Source organism: Protopterus annectens, chromosome 6.part0, assembly GCF_019279795.1.
Source record: "Protopterus annectens isolate FY-2018-M chromosome 6.part0, PAN1.0, whole genome shotgun sequence".
In the NCBI taxonomy this organism is placed as follows: Eukaryota; Metazoa; Chordata; order Ceratodontiformes; family Protopteridae; genus Protopterus; species Protopterus annectens.
Window position 1 is genome coordinate 1432911656 of NC_056737.1, and position 8928 is coordinate 1432920583.

Sequence of the window (8928 nt, forward strand, 5' to 3'; positions counted from 1 at the left end):
GCTATGATGTTATGTTGAGATAAATGGTTTAAAAGTTGTTGGTGAATGCATTTTTCCATAATTTTTGCTAGGGGTGATAATAGAGCTATTGGCCGGTAGTTGGAATAATCATTAGAGGTACCCCATTTGTGTAGGGGGATAATATGGGAGATTTTCCAGATGTCTGGAACTATTCCTTCTTTAATGGTTCTATTTATGAGGATGGAAATGGGATAAGAAATTACTTTGGCTGCTTTTTGCAGGTATTCTGATGGTAGCTGGTCAGCAGAAGGAGTACAAGGTTTAAGTTTTTGGATGTATTTATAGATGAGAGTGGTTGAGGTGGGTTTCAGATGGAATGTTGGAAGAGTGCTAGGTATGGTGGAAGGGAAGCTTGAGTTGTCAGGGACAAGTTGACTGGCTAGTGATTGTATGGTCTCTGTGAACAAACATATCCTGATTCCTAGTCATACACTACTCTGACATATACTGGCCCAAATCACAGTTTACTAGGAATCCTGAGGTGTTACAGGGCATATGGGAGTTATGTATGTCTGGCTATTGTGATATGAGAGTTATGTATGTCTGGCTATTGTGAAGCGGCTGGCAAGATTGTGTAGCAGTGTTGTGTGTAGATTTTTTTTGTTTGGCTGAGTAGGGAAAGTAGCAGATGTGAGTGTCACAGATCCTTTTTCTATCTGACTGTGCATGCTGCTACAGCTGCTGGTGGTCTATCAGATGTGTATTATGTAGTGACCGCACTCAAGGTATCATCCCGTTGACTTACCAGACTCCTGGAAGTGGTATGCAGCAGTGGCCATGAATATGGTCTCACACCCTGGACATTCTCTGAAAATCTGTACATATGAGAGTTATGTATGTCTGGCTATTGAGAAGCGGCTGGCAAGATTGTGTAGCAGTGTTGTGTGTAAATGTTTTTTTGTTTGGCTGAGTAGGGAAAGTAGCAGATGTGAGTGTCACATATCATTTTTCTATTTGACTGTGCATGCTGCTACAGCTGCTGGTGGTCTATCAGATGTGTATGTTTGTAGGGGCAGACTGACAAATGCCCTGTAACACCTCAGGATTCCCAGTAAACTGTGAGTTGGGCCAGTATATGTCAGTGCAGTGTATGCCTGGGAATCAGGATATGTCTGTTCAGTCATTCTACTCTAGAGTTCATTTGGGGTACTAGTATGTTGCTGTGACTCTGATGCTAATGGTTGTGGGTGGACATTTATACACCACTATCTGTTTTTCCCTACAATTCCATCCCTGTAGTGTGTGATATATTTGGATATACATGGGTAATTGCCCAGAGCTGATTTGGGTTAGTATTGTGTTGGTCTTACTGTGGTTCAGAAGGTGCTGGGTGACATGGTTGGCAGCTGTCATGGGTTTTTCCATTCTGTTACATGACTGCGGTCATACCTGTCCACTGTCCAGCTATCTAGACACTGTCCTGATGCTTGGCTCATATGTTTTGTCTGTTGGCCACAACAGTTGTGGGTTTCTGAGATATCACTGGGATGATGTGAGCATTGACATCAGTAAATAATGGCATTTATTTGTGTTTCAGACCTGGAATCTATCTGGCATTGTATGTTAAAGCACACTATGCCACTCTAGCAGACTTCTATGAGTATGACAGCCATATTTCAAAGATGTCACTATTGTTTGCTCTTTATCCCTCCAGTTTGTTGGGCAGATGTGGTGTAGTAAGAGGGTGGTTATCTGTCTATATACTGTATCTATGTATGAATCTCTCTCTCTCTCTCTCTCTCTCTATATATATATATATATATATATATATATATATATATATATATATATATATATATATATATATATATATATATATATATATATATATATATATATATATATATATATATATATATATATTGATATGATGATATGTTTATAAATCATCACAAATTCCTACAGCTCAGATGGTGTAGAGCTATGTTGCTGTGATTGTTGTGAAAGGAAGTGTTTACTTTTTTAATTAATGTTAAATGACCAGAATGAATGATATGTTTGTAAAAGCATTGCAGATTCCCCCAGCTCAGATGATGTAGTGGCACATTGCTGTGACTGTAGTGCACAGCATCCGAACTTAGCAGGGCTTGTTATTTTGTTGCTGGGCAGAACAAGAGCTGATGAAGACAGATTGATTAAGGCACTTTTAAGCAGTTGTAAGTGGGTTTGCATGGATTTGCATGGAGCTAAGCAATGCTAACAGATGGTTAAGCCCTGTTAGCTTTGCTTAGCACCACTTACTCCTGCTTACACCTGCATTAATTTTCATTAAAGAAAAGAAAAAAGAGTGATAGGAAAGTGGTGAAATGGGGGCAAGCAGATGGTAAAACATTATGAAAAGCAGCTAGGGATGTACAGGATCTGTGTAAGAAAGGACCATAGCTCTACATTTCGACTGTAGCAACAGCTGTGAATAAAAGGTGTAGAATTTGGAATTTATAGCCTCACAACAAACATTTGCAGAATAATCTGTGGGTTGATTGATTAGTTTCACTGTACATGGTGGAAAAATGTAGAGCTATGTATGGGGCAATTTTTTTTTGTGGGACAGATGGTGAGAGTGGGATGCTGGGGAAGGGCTGTAAGTATGTTTATGGAGGTAAGTTGTGTGGGATAGGTTGCATTTGCAGACAGACAAGACAGACGAGACAACAGGCAAGAGCAGTATATGACACATAAGGGGGGTAAACACCTTTGATGGTGAGGTTAGTTGGGAATCCAAAGCCCATGAGCCCCCAAATGTATACAGTGTGACTGAGGTCTCCACTGCTCCTTCACGGCCCTGAAGGTGGACAAGATGGGCAGTCTGCCCCTTGAGGTGTGCCAGGCAGCCCTCAATCTGGCACAGCTACCCACCCAACTCTGCTCATATGTTGCTGTGCACCATACCCCAGAACTGACTGTTGATGACAGGCTCCTGCCCACACCTGCGCATGGGGGGGTGAGCCCCATCCCCTGAGGTGGTTCCACCCAAAGGTGGTGCAGGTCCAATGGACGAGGAAATCCTGGGTTGGGTCCCAGACATGCTGGGGCAGGGTACCACAGCCAGATGAAGTGGGACAGTAGATCAGCTGGGATCTGCCTTCCCTAATGTGCTATGGTGTTGAGGTTTTAAAAAAATATGTTGGTTAGTCATGAACAACACATTTCAAGATTAGTTATAACAGATTACATGGGTGTTCCAATTAATCCCATAAAACAGATTTGAAACAGTTGCATAGCAAAACAAACACATGCATAAATGGAAGAACATTATGCATCATAACAGCATGCCAGTAACATTGACGGCAACAGGTCACCAACAATGATATTTGAACAAGGTATGTTAACATGCAATCAATCCAATATATGAACAATAATAGAACACAAGTCCCAACATTAGGTTTGGAGAAAAACATACCCATATTATATGAATTATAGTACTGATCCAGATGAGGGGTGGGGGAGAGACAGATAGACCATTAACAACTGCTTATGCTTCTATTTCCACAACAGTACTGCTCAGTACTCTATGGGTCTGCCCTCACTTTACTTCTGCCTATGGCCCATAGCTTCTGTAGCATAAACATACCTATTAAACTGTCAGCCTGGAACATTATGGGGCAAACTGTGACAACTATGGGTACATGACTACAGGGGACTCATATATGTCAGGGTTACATATCTGGCATAGGAGGAGTACCCTGAACTGCTGTTATTTGAGTGTGCTACTGGCATACTTCAACTAGTTTCCTATTTGTGTCCAGGGTTATTCACAGCAGTGACCACTAGTCATGACAGAGTGACACTTGAGAGACATGTATCGGGAAAAGCGCATGTTGTATGTACCTATCCTGCTGTCATTTGCAGGTATGTGGGGGAACAGTTGAACAGTTGTACACAGTTTATTAGTATACCCTTCATACAGCTACTACCAACATTTCCTTAACTGTAAAACCTTTGGAGAAAATATCTGTTAACACTACCTGACAGTTTTTATATTTTTTTCCTGATTCCATGAGTGTAGATATGCATACATCTTAGTACCACTCCCTGGATTTGAACTGTGCCTGGGTGTGCAATATTAACAACTAAGATATTTCTCATCACACTAAGCTAATGGGGAACTGCTGTTTCTTGTTTCACTGGTTTCTGCCGAATAGTCTCTTGGTTAGACAGTCTGAACTGGTAATCTTGTGATGCATGCATGACAGTTATTGTACTATGCATTAATCCTTTGGATTACTACAATCTGGAAAGCAAAGGTTAACACAAGGCAATGCTGGATGGAACACACTTTGAAACTTTACACATTACTATTCAGGATTCAGAGCTTAGTGCAGTATATATTTCACATTTCAGTTATATCTTGTTTTACAGCTCCGTTATCTACAGTGTTTCTTAACAGCTGGTTCACAGAACAACCTCAGTTAATGCATGCTGTCACAGCCATATTTACTGTGAAGAACCTGTATACATTCTTTATGTCTACAACAACATACCAGAATAAACACAACAGTTTTTTGTAGGCATCTTTATTGCACATCAATATTAGTCGGTCAAACTTTTTTATTTATTCAGTTAACACAGTAACAGTATACCTACCAGCAGTAAGTAATGTACTACTTCTTAGCTATTTGCACACTATACTGCAAAATAGATTTGTACTCACCAGCCTGTTGGTGTAGCCTCAGCAGTCTGTCGGCATGGGCTTCTATGTTACTAGCCCTCTCTGCTGCAGCTGTAGGGGAGAAAAACAAACATTATGCATACCTGTCTATCACATTCTCAGGTTAGTATTTGCCACAAATTACTTGATAGTGATACTTATTCGCTACTAGAGCATTCCATGCCCATGCATTTTGGATCCACTGGGCCATGAGCACCCCTTCCTCCACTTTATGTGAGCATAGTGGTGCAGTACCTACTCAGCAGTCTGGGGGATACCAGTAGCACTGATGAGATCACATGCAGAATTATCCCAGGCCTCCACTTTGTATTGTGAGCCCTGGTACTGGCCCTGCAGCAGTCTCTCCTCATGTTTTTACAAAGAGTCCAGCCATGACCAAAGATTCCTGAATGCTGCATTGCTGCGCCCAAAAGCATGCTCCTTTACCTACACCTGCACCAGCCATAATAACTGCACAGATGATCTATAACAGATTCTGGTTGTATTCCTTCCTGCGCTGTTCAACTAAGGTGATATTTCTGACCTTTGACATCATTGTACCATTTTGAACATGTTAAGCTTCACTAAGCAGTGTGGAAATCCACTTAGTTGAGTTGAACAGTGCTTAAATGGGTAATTGCTGAGCACTGCTTAACAGTGCGCACATTCGCTTAGCTGAGCTTCCTGCTGCTTAGCATTCACTTCTAAGTGACACTTAAACCTGTTAAGCATATTTGAGCATTACTAACCATTGCTCACTTTTCATTTTTAAAAAAAATGATTTCATTTACTAAGTGTATATTCTTTACTTTACATGACGGTGCTCTGTTTTACATGAGTGGGTAGCCTATTTCAAACACGTGGCAGTTGCTGGGAGATAAATCTGTCCCTCTGGCATGTCCTATTTAATTCTAAGGCCATAATTAGGTCCCGGATATGCACAAAGTTCATTAGGTTTGGTATATATATATATATATATATATATATATATATATATATATATATATATATATAGTGACAGCTTTATTTGGTCTGTGTAAGGCATGTGCTGGAGTCACTTGGTCTTCTTTGTTAGAAACCTCTAAGGTCTCTCCAATTGCTGCATGTGCTTTGTACGGTACATACCATATGGGGCATTATATTCAGTTATGGGCCGGATTAGAGAGTTTATAAACTCTTTTGCTCTCAAGGTGATACCTTTAATAATCAAGTGCACTATGTAGAAAGCCTTCCTTACTACAGTAGACACATGGTGGTTGAAGTTAAGGTCACAGTCAAATTGTGATCCCAGATCCCTTACCACTTTGTGGGTGCTTAGAGTATTGTTGTTGATTTGATAATGTGAGGGGACATTGCTTGTGCTGAAGGGAATGATGGTACATTTCTTTGCATTCATTTTGAGAGCATGACTAAAACACTATTCACTAGTCTGCATAAGACACTCCTGGAGTATACTGACATTATTTGGGGATTCAATAATTGCACCCAGTTTGTTGTCGTCTGGAAACTTGGTCAGCTACAACCCCTTAGTTTTGACCTGAACTTCTGAAAAGTATATACCAAATAGTAGAGAGCCCAGCAGTAACCCCTGTTGCACTTCATGGGTAACAGGTCTGCTGGTTGATGTAGAGTCATCCACATTGATAGTGCGTACCCAGTTTGTGAGCCAGTTGACAAACTGTTTACAGCAAAGGGATTTACATTCAGTTTAAGTTTATCCGTAATGCCTGAGTTTTGGATTGTGTTGAAAGCCTTTGCTAAGTCGAGGTATGCTGTGTGCTCAGATTTGCCTTCATTAATGGCTCTGGTCACATTTTAAAAAAAACCCACCAGATTTAACATGCAGGATCTGCCCTTGATGAAGACAAATTGGGTAGGATCCAGGGTTTGGAGGCTACCTATGTTTTTTTTGTGAGGTCCATAATGATACATTACATGGCCTTACAGATGAGGCTGATCAGGCTTATGGGTCTGTAATTCCCCAGGCCGGTTGCTAGGCACCTTTGTGGAGGGAATAACTGTTGCTGTTCTGCATTCCTCAGGAATAAATCCTGTGGGGTAGACTGTGATTAAAATGAGCACTTAATTGTGGTATGAGTTCATGTTTTAGCCTGTTTAAAAGAGAGTCTGGGATGCCATCTGGTCCTGTAGAGGCTGCGTTTTTTGCCTTGGACAGGGCTTTGATGACCTGTTCTTCAGACATGTAGGGAGGGGTTGGTGGAAGGATTGCGATAGGTTTGGAGGGGATAAGGGAGTGACATTTTTGCCAAGCCTATCCATTAGCAGGTTTGCTATCTCTATGAGGTCAGTGTGTGTAACACCATTGGTCACTAGTTCTGCACATTCTTGGGTCCTACATTTTAGGCTTTGTACGTAGCTGTAAAAGGCCTTATGGGTTATCCTTGGCTTTACTTGCCAAGTTTTTCTCAAAAAAAGCCCTTAGAGGATTTGACAAGTTGTCTTATTTGGCTGTTGATGCTGAGGAGGGTGCCTTTGGGGTCTCACCTTTGTTTTCTTTGACTGCAATTTTTTTGTGTTTATTGTAAAGTTTGTTGATGCTGGATGTCCACCATGGCAGCTTATTTTTATTTGGGGCTCTGACTTTGATTCTTTCTGGTAAAGCCAAGTTTACACACTTATGTAAGAGATTGCACAGGGCTTTAGTGTAATCTTTGATGTAGTTTCCACTTCCAGCTGGAGGTGGGGCTTGAAATGTATTTATACCTTCACCTCGGAGGGTGTAGTTTGCCTTGGTGAAGTTTTTTAGTCTGATTTTGCACTTTGGGAGTTCTGGTGTTAGCGTCAGCTTGAAGGTGACTGATTTATGGTCAGATTTAACAAATGAAGGTCTGACAGTTGTGGCAGTGCATCTGTTTGACATGTTGGTGAGGACCAGATCTAGTATGTTTGTTCCTCTTGTTGGGATATAAACAACCTGTTCCAGGGCATTTGAGTTAACAAAGTCAAGGAACTTTTGCACTAGTGAGTTAGGTCTAGTGTAGGTTTCCCAGCTTATGGTGGGATAATCCTAAATACATATATATATATATATATATATATATATATATATATATATATATATGTGTGTGTGTGTGTGTGTGTGTGTGTGTGTGTGTGTATAAATATATGTGACGAAAGAAGATAGTGCCAGACCAGCTAGCTGAAATTTTGAAAATAATTATATGTCATTGGTAAATACCAAAATGATTTGTGTAAAATGCTTGTATTACAAATGTATTAGAAGTCTATGTCATGCGTATGTCAAACTGAGTATACTGTACAGACGTGAATGTTGAAAAGGGTACTTGCCAAAGGCTTGTGTTTAAAATGGATCCAGAGTGTGCTCTACTGGAAAAGAACAAAAATGTCATGCACTATTTTAACTCTTTAAATGTATATATTTTAACAGTGGAAACTGGGATACAGGAGGTTAACTTCAGTCTAGTAAATTTTAGAAAAATACCTGAAATTAAATTATGTTATGGCTAAGCCATAAAAGATGGTATCTTACAGTTTTCAATACAGCAACAGACACAATGTCTGTACTAGGAAACTTTCTGTATTGTCTTTAAGGTGAATTAATTACTTATCTTGAAAGCATGAAGGAGTGCAATTGTTTTATGACTTCAAACATCTGACAAAGATCTGATGTCGATGTATTTTTACAGGTATATGCTAAATACTGCGAGCTTCCAGCAGTGTGACTTTTAGCTGGAAAGTAGGAGTGAGATGACAAGAAATTATGTCATTCTGCAGGTTATCCCAGCAGTAATATTTGAGATATTAATTTGAGAAGTGTCTTAGTGAGACAGAGCATTCTGCATTTTGTCTTGGACCTGTCAACAATTAGAAGTTCCATTCACCCTATCTGCTTGCTCTAATGAAGTACGTTTCTAGGGTATAGTAATTCTCTTAGATACAGTAACGAATATAGTAAAGCTTAGTTTAGATATTTTCTTTATTTTCTTGAAATTGTCCTGCAATGTTGTTTTACATATTTCCAGTGGTTTTGAACTCTGATGTGATGGTGAATATATATCTAGTATTGGCTTGTTCTTTTGTTATTTATTATTAAACATATTTAAACCTTTCATTCAGTCTGATCTGTGTAGAGATATTTAAGTTTGAGAGTACTTGCACATTTATTTGGTGTCAGTGTGTGGGCCACTGCTAATTGCCTTGCTCTTAGTCAGACTACCATTTGTATAAGTATTAATATTACACAGTAAAAATTGGACACCCATCGTTAAGGGCCTTAA